Below are 13,513 nucleotides of genomic sequence, written 5' to 3' on the forward strand. Positions count from 1 at the left end.
CTTCCTCTCTCCTTCCCTCTCTCTCCCCCTTTCCCTCTCTCACACTCTATCTGTCTTTCTTCTTTTTCTCTCTCCCTCTCTCCTTTTCCCTCCCTCCCTCTCTCTTTCCCTCTCTTTCTCTCTCCCTCCCTCTCTCTCTCCCTCTTTCCCTCTCCCTCTCTCTCTTTCCCTCTTTTCCTCTCTCCCTCCCTTTCCCTCCCTCTCTCTTTCCCTCTCTTCCTCTCTCCCTTCCTTTCTCCCTCCCTCTTTCCCCCCCTCTCTCCCTCTCTTTCCATCTCTTCCTCTCTCCCTCTCTCATATCCTCTCTCTCCCTCTCTCTCCCTCTTTTTCTCTCCCTCTCCCACCTCTCCCTCCCTCTCTCCCTCCCTCTCTCCCTCTCTCTCTTTCCCTCTTTTCCTCTCTCCCTCTCTCCCTTTCCCTCTCTCTCTCTTTCCTCTCTTCCTCTCTCCCTTCCTCTCTCCCTCCCTCTCTCCCTCTCTCTCCCTCTTTCCATCTCTTCCTCTTTCCCTCTCTCTTTCTCTCTCTCTCTCCCTCTCTTACTCTTTCCCTCTCATCCTCTCTCTCCCTCTCTCTCCCTCTTTTTCTCTCCCTCTCCCACCCTCTCTCCCTCTCTCTCTCCCTCTCTCTCTTTCCCTCTCTCCCTCTCTCCCTTTCCCTCCCTCCCTCTCTCTTTCCCTCTCTTCCTCTCTCCCTTCCTCTCTCCCTCCCTCTTTCCCCCTCTCTCTCCCTCTCTCTCTCCCTCTCTCTTTCCATCTCTTCCTCTCTCCCTCTCTCTTTCTCTCTCTCTCTCCCTCTTACTCTTTCCCTTCATCCTCTCTCTCCCTCTCTCTCCCTCTTTTTCTCTCCCTCTCCCACCCTCTCTCCCCTCTCTCTCCCTCTCTCTCTTTCTTTCCCTCTCTCCCTCTCTCCCTTTCCCTCCCTCCTCTCTCTTTCCCTCTCTTCCTCTCTCTCCCTCTCCCTCCCTCTTCTCCCCCTCTCTCTCCCTCTCTCTCTCCCTCTCTCTTTCCATCTCTTCCTCTCTCCCTCTCTCTTTCTCTCTCTCTCTCCCTCTTACTCTTTCCCTCTCATCCTCTCTCTCCCTCTCTCTCCCTCTTTTTCTCTCCCTCTCCCACCTCTCCCTCCCTCTCTCTCTCCCTCTCTCTCTTTCTTTCCCTCTCTCCCTCTCTCCCTTTCCCTCCCTCCCTCTCTCTTTCCCTCTTTCCCTCTCCCTCTTTCCCTCTTTTCCTCTCTCCCTCCCTTTCCCTCCCTCTCTCTTTCCCTCTCTTCCTCTCTCCCTTCCTTTCTCCCTCCCTCTTTCCCCCCCCTCTCCCTCTTTCCATCTCTTCCTCTCTCCCTCTCTCATATCCTCTCTCTCCCTCTCTCTCCCTCTTTTTCTCTCCCTCTCCCACCTCTCCCTCCCTCTCTCCCTCCCTCTCTCCCTCTCTCTCTTTCCCTCTTTTCCTCTCTCCCTCTCTCCCTTTCCCTCTCTCTCTCTTTCCTCTCTTCCTCTCTCCCTTCCTCTCTCCCTCCCTCTCTCCCTCTCTCTCCCTCTTTCCATCTCTTCCTCTTTCCCTCTCTCTTTCTCTCTCTCTCTCCCTCTCTTACTCTTTCCCTCTCATCCTCTCTCTCCCTCTCTCTCCCTCTTTTTCTCTCCCTCTCCCACCCTCTCTCCCTCTCTCTCTCCCTCTCTCTCTTTCCCTCTCTCCCTCTCTCCCTTTCCCTCCCTCCCTCTCTCTTTCCCTCTCTTCCTCTCTCCCTTCCTCTCTCCCTCCCTCTTTCCCCCTCTCTCTCCCTCTCTCTCTCCCTCTCTCTTTCCATCTCTTCCTCTCTCCCTCTCTCTTTCTCTCTCTCTCTCCCTCTTACTCTTTCCCTCTCATCCTCTCTCTCCCTCTCTCTCCCTCTTTTTCTCTCCCTCTCCCACCCTCTCTCCCTCTCTCTCTCCCTCTCTCTCTTTCTTTCCCTCTCTCCCTCTCTCCCTTTCCCTCCCTCCCTCTCTCTTTCCCTCTCTTCCTCTCTCCCTTCCTCTCTCCCTCCCTCTTTCCCCCTCTCTCTCCCTCTCTCTCTCCCTCTCTCTTTCCATCTCTTCCTCTCTCCCTCTCTCTTTCTCTCTCTCTCTCCCTCTTACTCTTTCCCTCTCATCCTCTCTCTCCCTCTCTCTCCCTCTTTTTCTCTCCCTCTCCCACCTCTCCCTCCCTCTCTCTCTCCCTCTCTCTCTTTCTTTCCCTCTCTCCCTCTCTCCCTTTCCCTCCCTCCCTCTCTCTTTCCCTCTTTCCCTCTCCCTCTTTCCCTCTTTTCCTCTCTCCCTCCCTTTCCCTCCCTCTCTCTTTCCCTCTCTTCCTCTCTCCCTTCCTTTCTCCCTCCCTCTTTCCCCCCCCTCTCCCTCTTTCCATCTCTTCCTCTCTCCCTCTCTCATATCCTCTCTCTCCCTCTCTCTCCCTCTTTTTCTCTCCCTCTCCCACCTCTCCCTCCCTCTCTCCCTCCCTCTCTCCCTCTCTCTCTTTCCCTCTTTTCCTCTCTCCCTCTCTCCCTTTCCCTCTCTCTCTCTTTCCTCTCTTCCTCTCTCCCTTCCTCTCTCCCTCCCTCTCTCCCTCTCTCTCCCTCTTTCCATCTCTTCCTCTTTCCCTCTCTCTTTCTCTCTCTCTCTCCCTCTTACTCTTTCCCTCTCATCCTCTCTCTCCCTCTCTCTCCCTCTTTTTCTCTCCCTCTCCCACCCTCTCTCCCTCTCTCTCTCCCTCTCTCTCTTTCTTTCCCTCTCCCCTTCTCCCTTTCCCTCCCTCCCTCTCTCTTTCCTCTCTTCCTCTCTCCCTTCTCTCTCCCTCCCTTTTCCCCTCTCTCTCCCTCTCTCTCTCCCTCTCTCTTCCATTCTTCCTCTCTCCCTATCTTCTTCTCTCTCTCTTCTCCTCTTACTCTTTCCCTCTCATCCTCTCTCTCCCTCTCTCTCCCTCTTTTTCTCTCCCTCTCCCACCCTCTCTCCCTCTCTCTCTCCCTCTCTCTCTTTCCCTCTCTCCCTCTCTCCCTTTCCCTCCCTCCCTCTCTCTTTCCCTCTCTTCCTCTCTCCCTTCCTCTCTCCCTCCCTCTTTCCCCCTCTCTCTCCCTCTCTCTCTCCCTCTCTCTTTCCATCTCTTCCTCTCTCCCTCTCTCTTTCTCTCTCTCTCTCCCTCTTACTCTTTCCCTCTCATCCTCTCTCTCCCTCTCTCTCCCTCTTTTTCTCTCCCTCTCCCACCCTCTCTCCCTCCCTCTCCCTCCCTCTCTCTATCCCTCACTCTCCCTCTTTCCCTCCCCTCCTCCCTTATATGGCAAAACATTTAACCAGGAAAAAGATCCTTTCAAGAATATGCATATATTTAACGGGGTTGGGCAGATATCAGCATAAATCACCTCTCATTTTAAAGTTGGGCTCGGGTGAAAATCAAAACGTGTTTAAAAAGTTAAGGCTTCATCCATTCCTGAACGGAGAGACGTGAAATGTCAACTTTGAAATCTGCCCTTTGATTGATTGACATGAGCAATGAGATCCAGCACAGACCTGGAGACTTAAGTCCCTGAGAAAAATCAATGTTTTTTCATAGCATAAGGAAACATCCTTAAAATATCCAGGCCGATCGTAGCCTACCTGCTAATCTTTTCCGAAGAACAGGGTGTATTAATGAAACATCGAGCTCTTTCAGAACATGCGTGCTCTTTTCTCTCACCAGTAAAACTCCCATCACAACTTTTAATACAATCTTTTCAGAAACCAAAATGCTCTGTTACAAATGGGAAAGCTGCATTAAGACTATTTCAAACAATAGCCAAACTCTATCCGTTCAGAATCCAAGGACTGCCTTATTTGCAACGGCAAGCCCTATTGCACCCAGCAAGAACTGAAAATGTTAGTCAGCTCTCTTTTAAATTTATACACGGAAGGTGTGTTTAAAAATGAAACCTTTGCAAAACAACTTCACCAAATGTGGGTCCTTTAAATCAACACCAGAGCGAGTTTTTCTTGATGTGAAACTTAGGGGAGAATATATTTTTTTTGCTACCGTGAAAGTTCTTTTTGCAACTTTTAAAAATTTCTTAAAAAATAACGTACCACGCACCAAGTCCATGCAGCAACGTACCGCAGGAAGAAAAACCCCACAATATTATTTTTGCACAATACAGCAACTCTGTTTTCACGTCGTTCCATAGCAGGGAACAAGCTAGCTTCCCTCTATCCTGAAAACCCATAATAACACTTTATTCTTTCAGATCTCGGGACCACATCCCGAAAAACAAACTACTCCATAAGGTTTCCCATAAAAGAAAACAACCAAAAGGCAAATTAATCCTGTTTTGCTCGCTTGATTTCAGAGAATGGCAACTTGACTTTTAAGTATGTTCAGTCTGGAGGGGAAAAAAAAGTTATTCAAGTTGCATTTCAAGGTTACCAAACTCTGCACACTTGGACTGAAGTGGTTTGAGATTTTTTTTTCCCCCTTTTGTGACTTCCACCCTCTCCTCAAATTCTTTTTCTCTCTTAATCCCAAAGAGTAACATATTTGAACAGAGCAGAATAAGGTGCACGCAGGCCGTTAACCTTAGTGGTTGAATGTAATATGAAGCAGAAAACGTCGGAAAGAAATTTTCCACTTACCTGGCCAGTTCTGCAACAGGTTAGTTCTACTTTTGCTACAATAACCTTTTCTCCCAAGTCACAAGGTCTGCGCCACGTTATTATACAGGGCGCCTATCACTTTATTGGTCAATGAGCTTTGGTGATTTAAATTCCACGGCAGGAGATTGCTGAGGGCACTCAAAGCGGTGGGAGGAGGTGGAACAGAGAGGACTTACTCCCACCCAGCCACTTCTGAGAAAGTTTACTACAGCACTTTGCAAAAAAAAAAAAAAAAGAATTGGGAAATCCATCTGTAAAAAAAATCCAGTTTTTATACAGCTGCTGTTCGGAGCCCAAGCAAAAAGACTTGAGGAAGCAGGCTCTGACCTTTTTTTTTTTTTTTTTCCAACCCAGGAATTAGAAAAGATAAATCCGATTTGGTCAAAAGGGGGAAAATAAAATAAAATAAAGAGTGAATCATATACCAACCACGCTTTCTCGCACAAGGGCTGTGCAAAGAGTTGGTGTGACTCAAAACAGATAAGAGGAGGAAGAGGAGGGAGAGATAATTTTGCTTGGCAGCGGGACTTGTTTGGGAGAAAAATCAATTTTTATGCCAACTTTAGGTCAAGATCGTCCTGCTCAACCAGCAGAACTTCAGCCCGGAGAGGAAAACAAACAAGCCCCACTTCAAAAGTTTACGAAACTCCGTGTGCCGAGTTACCCAGATTTAGCTCCCTCGCAGCAAGAAGCAGAAGGAAAGCAGAAAGATTTTATGCAATTCACCTCATCGGAAACTTTTAATAAAACACAGGTGGTCCTCGATTCACAACGTTTGGCTTAGCAACTCTTCGACGTCCCAGCGGCGTTGGAAAAAAAGTGACTTTTTCCACACTTAGGGCCCTTGCAGCCTCCCCGAGGTCAGCTGATCAAAATTCAGACGCCTGGCAACCGACTCATATTTATGACGGTTGCTTGCCGTGTCCCGGAGTCACGTGATCCCCCTTTTCTGACAGGCAAAGCCCATGAGGGAAGCCAGATTCACTTAACAACCGTGTTACTGACTTAAGAACGGCCCGATTCACTTAACAACCATGATAGTGACTTAAGAACGGCCCGATTCACTTAACAACCATGTTACTGACTTAAGAATGGCCCGATTCACTTAACAAACATGTTATGACTTAAGAACGGCCCGATTCACTTAACAACCGTGTTACTGACTTAAGAATGGCCCGATTCACTTAACAACCGTGTTACTGACTTAAGAACGGCCCAATTCACTTAACAACCATGTTGCTGACTTAAGAACAGCCCGATTCACCTAACAACCATGTTACTGACTTAAGAATGGCCCGATTCACTTAACAACAATGTTACTGATTTAAGAATGGCCTGATTCACTTAACAACCATGATAGTGACTTAAGAACTGCCCGATTCACTTAACAACCATGTTATGACTTAAGAACGGCCCGATTCACTTAACAACCATGTTACTGACTTAAGAATGGCCCGATTCACTTAACAACCGTGTTACTGACTTAAGAACGGCCCAATTCACTTAACAACCATGTTGCTGACTTAAGAACAGCCCGATTCACTTAACAACCATGTTACTGACTTAAGAACGGCCCGATTCACTTAACAACGATGTTACTGATTTAAGAATGGCCCAATTCACTTAACAACCATTTTACTGACTTAAGAACTGCCCGATTCACTTAACCATGTTACTGACTTAAGAACGGCCCGATTCACTTAACAACTGTGTTACTGACTTAAGAATGGCCCGATTCACTTAACAACCGTGTTACTGACTTAAGAACGGCCCGATTCACTTAACAACCATAGCAAGCAAGGTCGTAAAATGAGGCAAAACTCATTTAGCCGATGTCTCACATAATAACATAAATTTGGGGCGCCATTGTGGTTGCAAGGTGAGGACTACCTGGATGTTAGTTGGAAAAGGGACTGCCAGATTTCTGAATTTTTTATTTTTTTTGTTTTTAATTTTGCTCCCTATCCTAGACTGTGATGGTTCTTCTCTTACAACAGCAGCACACAAGGAATCCATCGTGGAGAGAAACTGACTTACGAACACAACATTTCCACTGTTAAGGGCGACATTTCCTAAGTGGGTTTTGCCCCATTTTACAGCCATTCTTGCCACAGTTCTTAAGTGAATCACTGCAGTGGATAATTTACTAACCCCGTTGTTAAGTGAATCTGCCCCCCCCCGTCGCCTTGGCTTGTCAAACAGTCACAAAAAGGGATCACGTGACTTCGGGACACTGCGACCGTCGTAAGTATGAACCCAGTTGCCAAGCCTCTAAATTTTGATCCCAGGATCATGGCAATGCTACCAAGGTCGTAAGTCTGAAAAACCTTTCTCAGTGCTGTTGTAACTCTGAACAGTCACTAAATAATAATAATAATACAATTGGAAGGGACCTTGGAGGTCATCTAGTCCAACCTCCTGCTCAGGCAGGAAACCCTACACCATTTTGGACAAATGTCTGTCCAGTCTCTTCTTAAAAACTTCCAGTGTTGGAGCATTCACCGCTTCTGGAGGCAGGTTGTTCCACTGGTTAGTTGTTTTCACTGTCAGGAAGTTTCTCCTTAGTTCTAGGTTGCTTCTCTCCTTGATCAGTTTCCATCTGTTGCTTCTTGTCCTGTCTTCAGGCACTTTGGAGAAGAGCTTGACTGCCTCTTCTTTGGGGCAGCCCCTGAGATATTGGAAGACCACTATCCTGTCCCCCCTTGTCCTTCTCTTTGTTAAACTAGACATACTCAATTCCAGCAACCGTTCCTTATATGCTTTAGCCTCCAGTCCCCTAATCATCTTTGTTGCTCTTCTCTGCACTCTTTCTAGAGTCTCAACATCTTTTTTACATCGTGGTGACCCAAACTGGATGCAGTATTCCAAGTGTGGCTTTATCAAGGCCTTGTAAAGCGGTAGTAACACATCACGTGATCTTGATTCTATCCCTCTGTTAATGCAGCCTAGCACCGTGTTGGCTTTTTTGGCAGCTGCAGCACACGGCTGGCTCATATTTAGGTGATTGTCCACTAGGACTCCGAGAACTGTTGTATGTCTAGGGGGGCAGCTGTATTGCTATTTTAGTCAAGTGCCTGTGTGTGTGTGTGTGTGTGTGTGTGTGTCTTGTGTAAAATGCAATTTCTCACTCTACAGAATGCTAAGCTCCGGAGAGCTTCCATCGAGTAATCACCACCATTTTTAAAAGAACTAACTTCCGGAGTCCTAGGATATTAAAACGTGTCAGTTCAGCAAACTAAAAAAACAAAAATAAAAATAATCTTCAGCCAGTAAGTGAAAAGAATTAGGGAGGAAAAAGGCTGGTTCTGAACTATGACAAATTATCAAAAGTTGTGGGTCCTCCCACGCAAGGTTTAAACCGTTAAGGCAGAAGCATGACAATTTGGCCTCCCATTTTTAGAATGAGCAGCTGAACACTCCTTCACGACCTTTGTTCTTCCAGAGTTACTAATTCTTTAGAAAGCTAATTTGAAACACGGGCAGAAATTGCTGTGGTCAGCCCAATTGCTGGGTCAAAATTATTTCACAGGATCTGCGTCTTTGGGAAAGCTGGTTGGGGGCCAGGGTCTGTTGTTTTCACTGTTCCCAATAGAAAATGTTATTCTTGATAGTTTGATGTTCAAATTGGGATGGCATTTAGATAAGATGCCCTTCGCAGATTGTAACCCTGATAATTTTACAGCTGCTGTATTCACTGATCAGTTCTTAAAACTCTTATAATTCTCCAAGGAGAAATTTTCCTGACAGTGAGAACAATTAACCAGTGGAACAGCTTGCCACTAGAAGTTGTGGGTGCTCCATCACTGGAGGTTTTTAAGAAGAGATTGGACAACCATTGGTCTGGAATGGTGTAGGGCAGTGGTTCTCAACCTGTGAGTCGGGACCCCATTTGGGGTCGAATGACCATTTCATGGGGGTCGCCAAACAACGCAGTCCACCATTTTTTTCCCCTTTTCCTTAGCTGTGCTACTCCCTTTTATTCTATTGGCTTTGGAAAGCCAATAGAATAGACTCTCTTGAATAGAGTCTAATTCTATTGGCTTTCAAAAGCCAATAGGAATTGTCCAGGCTGTCTCTGCCCTGCTGAGCCCGCCAAAAGTCCCAGTCTGCAAACGGTGCTGCACCAGTTGAGTAGTCCTCGACTTACAACCAGTTGAGTAGTACTCGACTTACGACTGGTTGGGGGTCACGGCATTAAAAAGGTTGAGAACCACTGGTGTAGGGTTTCCTGCCTGAGCAGGGGGTTGGACTGGAAGACCTCTGAGGTCTCCTTCAACTCTGCTATTCCGTTTATAAAATACTTCAATCCATCCAGTTTTGACACTCAACAAGAACAATTTTTAAACGGAGAGTCCTAGCTATCAGCGCTCAAACCGAGATGGAGTTTATCAGCAACAAATACATCGTTAACTCGGTTGGCTGAGAACAAAATTATTTTTCAACTTGACAAATGCCTGTCAATGAGTTTGCCCCCATGCTCAAGAAAGAGCCAGATTGGAGCTGCTGGATTCCGTGGCCAAATATGGACGCTTCCACCATCTGCCATTATCACTAGAAAATAATATTTCTAGCTCAGGGTTGAAATAAAGGGTCCTCAGTACTCTCTGAGCTTGGTGGTTTTCTTGCAGACGTTTCATGAACCAAACTAGGTAACATCATCAGTGCTAGAAGGAGGGGGTTTGCAGAGAGGAGGAGGAGGAGGAGGAGAAGGAGGAGGAGAACTGTGGGGTCCTTGCTGATCTCTGAGCTTGGTGGTTTTCTTGCAGACGTTTCATGAACCAAACTAGGTAACATCATCAGTGCTAGAAGGAGGGGGTTTGCAGAGAGGAGGAGGAGGAGGAGGAGGGGGAGGAGGAGAACTGTGGGGTCCTCAGTGCTCTCTGAGCTTGGTGGCTTTCTTGCAGACGTTTCATGACCCAACTGGATAACATCATCAGTGCTAGAAGAGAGGGTGTGTTTGTTAGTGCACGCATCTAGTGCAGCATCTAGCTCTGATGAGGTTACTTAGTTGGGTCATCCGAAAGGAAACAACCAAGCTCAGAGGCCACCAAGGACTCCACAATTTTATTTTTGGTTTCTATTTTGGCCAATCAGGAACCCATCTCTTGCAAACAGCAAGGGGGCGAGGGAGGGGGCAAGTTCGTTTCCTAACCAAGTTAGTATCCTAACGGAGCAGAAGAGGAGAAATGAAGGAGACACCCCTCATCAAGGGAGGTCTACTCCCTCTTTGGTGCCACTATGAGGAGCGTGCAGCTTCTGCAAATGCAGAGGAAGTAGCCAGGGGTGTTGTGCACGTTGGCAGATGACCACTGAGCTGTGGGCCTCTGGAACCCCCTCCTCAAATAAGTTAGGACTCGCACGCTGGCAGGAATAGAATTTCTTCTATCCTTTTGACCAGAGAGAAACATACACCTCCCATCACACACACCTCCCATCACAAATTGCCACAAGACACGGCAGAAAGGACGCTGCGACAAGAACCACGGACAAGACCAAGCCAGCTGTAGAGTTGACCAACCTACAGTAGACAATACAGATAGTCCTCCATTTACAACTGTTTGTTTAGTGACATTAAGGCTATTCTGGACCATGTAGTTCTGTACGTAAGGATGTTAGGCATTTATTGGGTTAAGTGCTGTCTCCTTAAGAGATGGCTTATGGGAAATATAGTTTTAGCTAGTTAGCTATCTCATGTTAACAGGTCAGTAGGAGGAGGAGCCTCTGTGCTCTTCTCAGGACATACTGGCTACGTGCCCAGTTTGGAATGCCTTTGTTTCATCCAGCCTCATGTCTCCGAGATACACGGATTGGAGGTCCTATGTCAACATGTGATACTTATGCAGAAGAAGAAGGGAAAATCCATTATCAAATTACCTGTGGAATGAACCAATACCGCTAAATATGCTTCTGGACGTATCTCTACATAACAGTGAGTTATTGTTTAGGATTCCCAGAAATAAAGCGATATTTTCTGTTTATTCCTCAGAGTTATCTGTCTGTCCTGGATGGGACTAAAGCTGTCTGTTCTGTCTGGGACAGAACAGTAATTTGATAATGTTTTTCCCCTCTTCTTCCCAAGTTCAGCCACTAGCCATTTGTCTGAAATGGCATCAGGGCTCTGGCTTGAGCAGGGGGTTGGACTAGAAGATCTCCCAGCTCCCTTCCAACTCTGCTATTCCGTTATTCTTGGATATTCCACGATGGCTTGAGATTCAAGTCCTTGAAAGAGTTCCTAGCGGAGGCCCAAATTAGGCAAGCAACAACAAGGGAGCTCTCCATCTGGTAGAGAATTCATTTTCTTCAAAACAAAAAAAAAATTATTATTATTAGCCGGTCAGTCAAGAGAGTTGAAACAGAACAACCCCACCCACCTCCCCGGCTCTCTCTGAACTCTCCCCTCCAAAAAAAGATGCAGCGGGTGGTCTTCAAAAGAACTTGGAGGCTGCTGATCATTCACCAGAGTTCAAAGGGCGGGGGGGGGGGGAACAGCAGCCATTTTTGATACGGGTGGTCGGGGGAGAAAAAAAAAGCCAATTTCAGGCCCAGCCTCCCACTTGCGTTTTGTAGGCCCTCCGTGAGAACAAGGAAGCGCTTCCAATCGGAGCTGGGACTTTTGAATCGCAAGACCTAGCGAGCGATTTAAGGGATTAGCCGCTGGACCTTGTGGGAGAACAGCCATATTGGGCCGCTCCAAATTTTGGAGGAAAAAAACACGTCTCTTTCTTCCTTGAGAAAAAGGGAGTAGGCTGGCAACTCCTTGCCTATCGCAACGCTTTCCGTCCCTGTTCTTCTTCTTCGCTCAACCGTGAAGAGGCTGAAGGTTGCCCGCAATTCAGATTATTACTTAGACTTTGGAAGTCTTGGGGGGTGGTGGTTTACATAACTCTCACCTTGACATAGACCTGTTTCAAAGCAGGGGACTGTCAGTTTTGACAAAAGAAGGGGTCTAGCAGCACCTGACAATTGATATACGTAAGTGACGTATGACCGTCACCGAGCCTGCCATTTTGATCATAAGCCGTGAGGGTCTAAAAGGAGTGCCCAGTTTTACGACCACTTCTGTGGCGGTCGTTAAGTGGGCTGGCAACTGCAAAGTGAATGCCACGTGTTCAGTGAATCCCTTGTTTGCTATGGGGTGGGTTTCCACACACACACACACCCGACCCAGAAAACAGAGATAAACACTGGTTTGTGGAGAAAACATCGTGATTGCAGGATGCTGCAAACAAACATAAATGAAACAAAAGGCGATTAAAGGCCTGGAGACTGGAAATATATGAAGAACGGTTGCAGGATTTGGGTTTGGCCAGTCTAGAGAAAAGAAGGACCGGGGGGGGGGGACATGATAGCAGGATTCCAGTATTTGATGGGCTGCCCCAAAGAAGAGGGGGTCAACTTATTTTCCAAAGCACCAGAAGGCAAGACAAGAAACGACAGATGAAAACTGAGCAAAGAGAGAAGCAACCTGGAATCCAGGAGAAACTTCCTAACAGTGAGGACAATTAACCAGTGGAACAGCTTGCCACCAGACGTTGTGGGTGCTCCATCACTGGAGGTTTTTAAGAAGAGACTGGACAGCCACTGGTCTGAAATGGTATAAGATGCTTGAGTAGGGGGCTGGACTAGAAGACCCCCTTCCAGCTCTATTCTGATTGAATTGAAGCCAGTTGCTGAGTGGCTAAAATGAGGTCATGCGATTGCATTAAGTGGTGGATGTCACAGTTTTGACTCCGGCGTAAGTCCCTTTTTCAGACTGTGTTGTAACTTTGAACAGTCACTAAAAAAATAGGTCGTAAGTTGAGGATTGCTTTCGTGTGGAGTCCTTCGCTAGATGCCTTTTCATAACATTTGTTAGTCAGAAAAAGTGCTTCTAATGTTCCTTCTGGTTTCTTATAACCACAGACTACTACACAAACTACTACACGTAGTCCTCAAATCACGACAGGTTGTCTAGCGACAGTTCGAAGTTGCAACAGCACTGAAAAAAAAAGGGACTGGTCACCCTTTCTCACACTTAACAGCCGTTGCAGCCTCCCCCGTGTGGTCACATGATCAAAATTCAGAGGCTTGGCAACTGACATGTATTTAGGATGGTTGCAGTGTCCCGGAATCACTTGATCCCCTTTTGGGGGAAGCCAGGTTACTAATAATCAGGTTACTAACTTCACAACTGCGGTGATTCACACCTGTGGCAAGAAAGGTTTTCAAAAGGGATCCGAACACACTTCGCCTGTGTCTCGCTTAGCAAAGGGAATTTTGTCCTTCAGTTGTAGTCGTAAGTCGAGGATGACATGTAATTCCACAGCGCAGACTAATTCTGCGCCAACGTCTCCCAGTTTGGAAGAAAGAGGGGGGGGGGAATTTTCCCTTTTTAATAAGCACAGCTAATTCTCAAATTACAACCGTTCATTTAGTGACCGTTCCAAGTTACAACGGCCCTGAAAAAAAAGGGAGTTACCGCCCTTTGTGTCACGCTTACGACCGTTACGGCATCCCCGGGGTCATGTGATTTACATGCAGAGGCTTGACAATTTTGCTTCGTATTGACGACGGTCGTGGTGTCCCGGGAGAGTCACACGGTCCTCTTTTGCGACCTCCTGACCGCCAAAGTCAACGGGGGGGGGAGGGAGCCAGATTCACTTAACAACCGTGCCACTAACTTAACATCTTCAATGATTCGCTCACACGCTGCGGCGAGAAAAGTCGTAAAAGGGGGCAAAGCTCCTTTAGCCAGTTTCCTGCTTAGCCCCATCAATTCTGGGCTCCGTTGCGGTCGTAAGGTGAGGACTGCTGGTGTCAAGGGACTTATTGTGGGTTCTAAAGTTAGCAGCTTTTCCACCTGCTTCAACATCAGCTGTGTTTATTGTTTCAAGCATTTATCCTGTACTTAATCCT

General features: G+C 47.0%; 1 protein-coding gene across 11 annotated transcripts in view; it reads right to left on the reverse strand.

Moving 5' to 3' along the window:
* RBM47 (RNA binding motif protein 47) overlaps nucleotides 1-13,513 on the reverse strand; it is a 69,921-nt gene that overhangs the window by 22,269 nt on the left and 34,139 nt on the right. Inside the window, exon 1 of one of the 11 annotated variants that reach the window (XM_039325256.1) lies at nucleotides 4,598-5,322. The exons of the other annotated variants lie outside the window; for them this stretch is intronic. The gene's annotated coding sequence lies outside the window, so the exon portion shown is untranslated. Of the gene's footprint in view, nucleotides 1-4,597; nucleotides 5,323-13,513 lie in introns of those variants that run through there. 11 annotated transcript variants of the gene reach the window in all.

Source organism: Crotalus tigris, unplaced genomic scaffold, assembly GCF_016545835.1.
Source record: "Crotalus tigris isolate CLP2741 ecotype Arizona unplaced genomic scaffold, ASM1654583v1 scf7180000024321.1087588, whole genome shotgun sequence".
Taxonomy (NCBI): domain Eukaryota; kingdom Metazoa; phylum Chordata; class Lepidosauria; order Squamata; family Viperidae; genus Crotalus; species Crotalus tigris.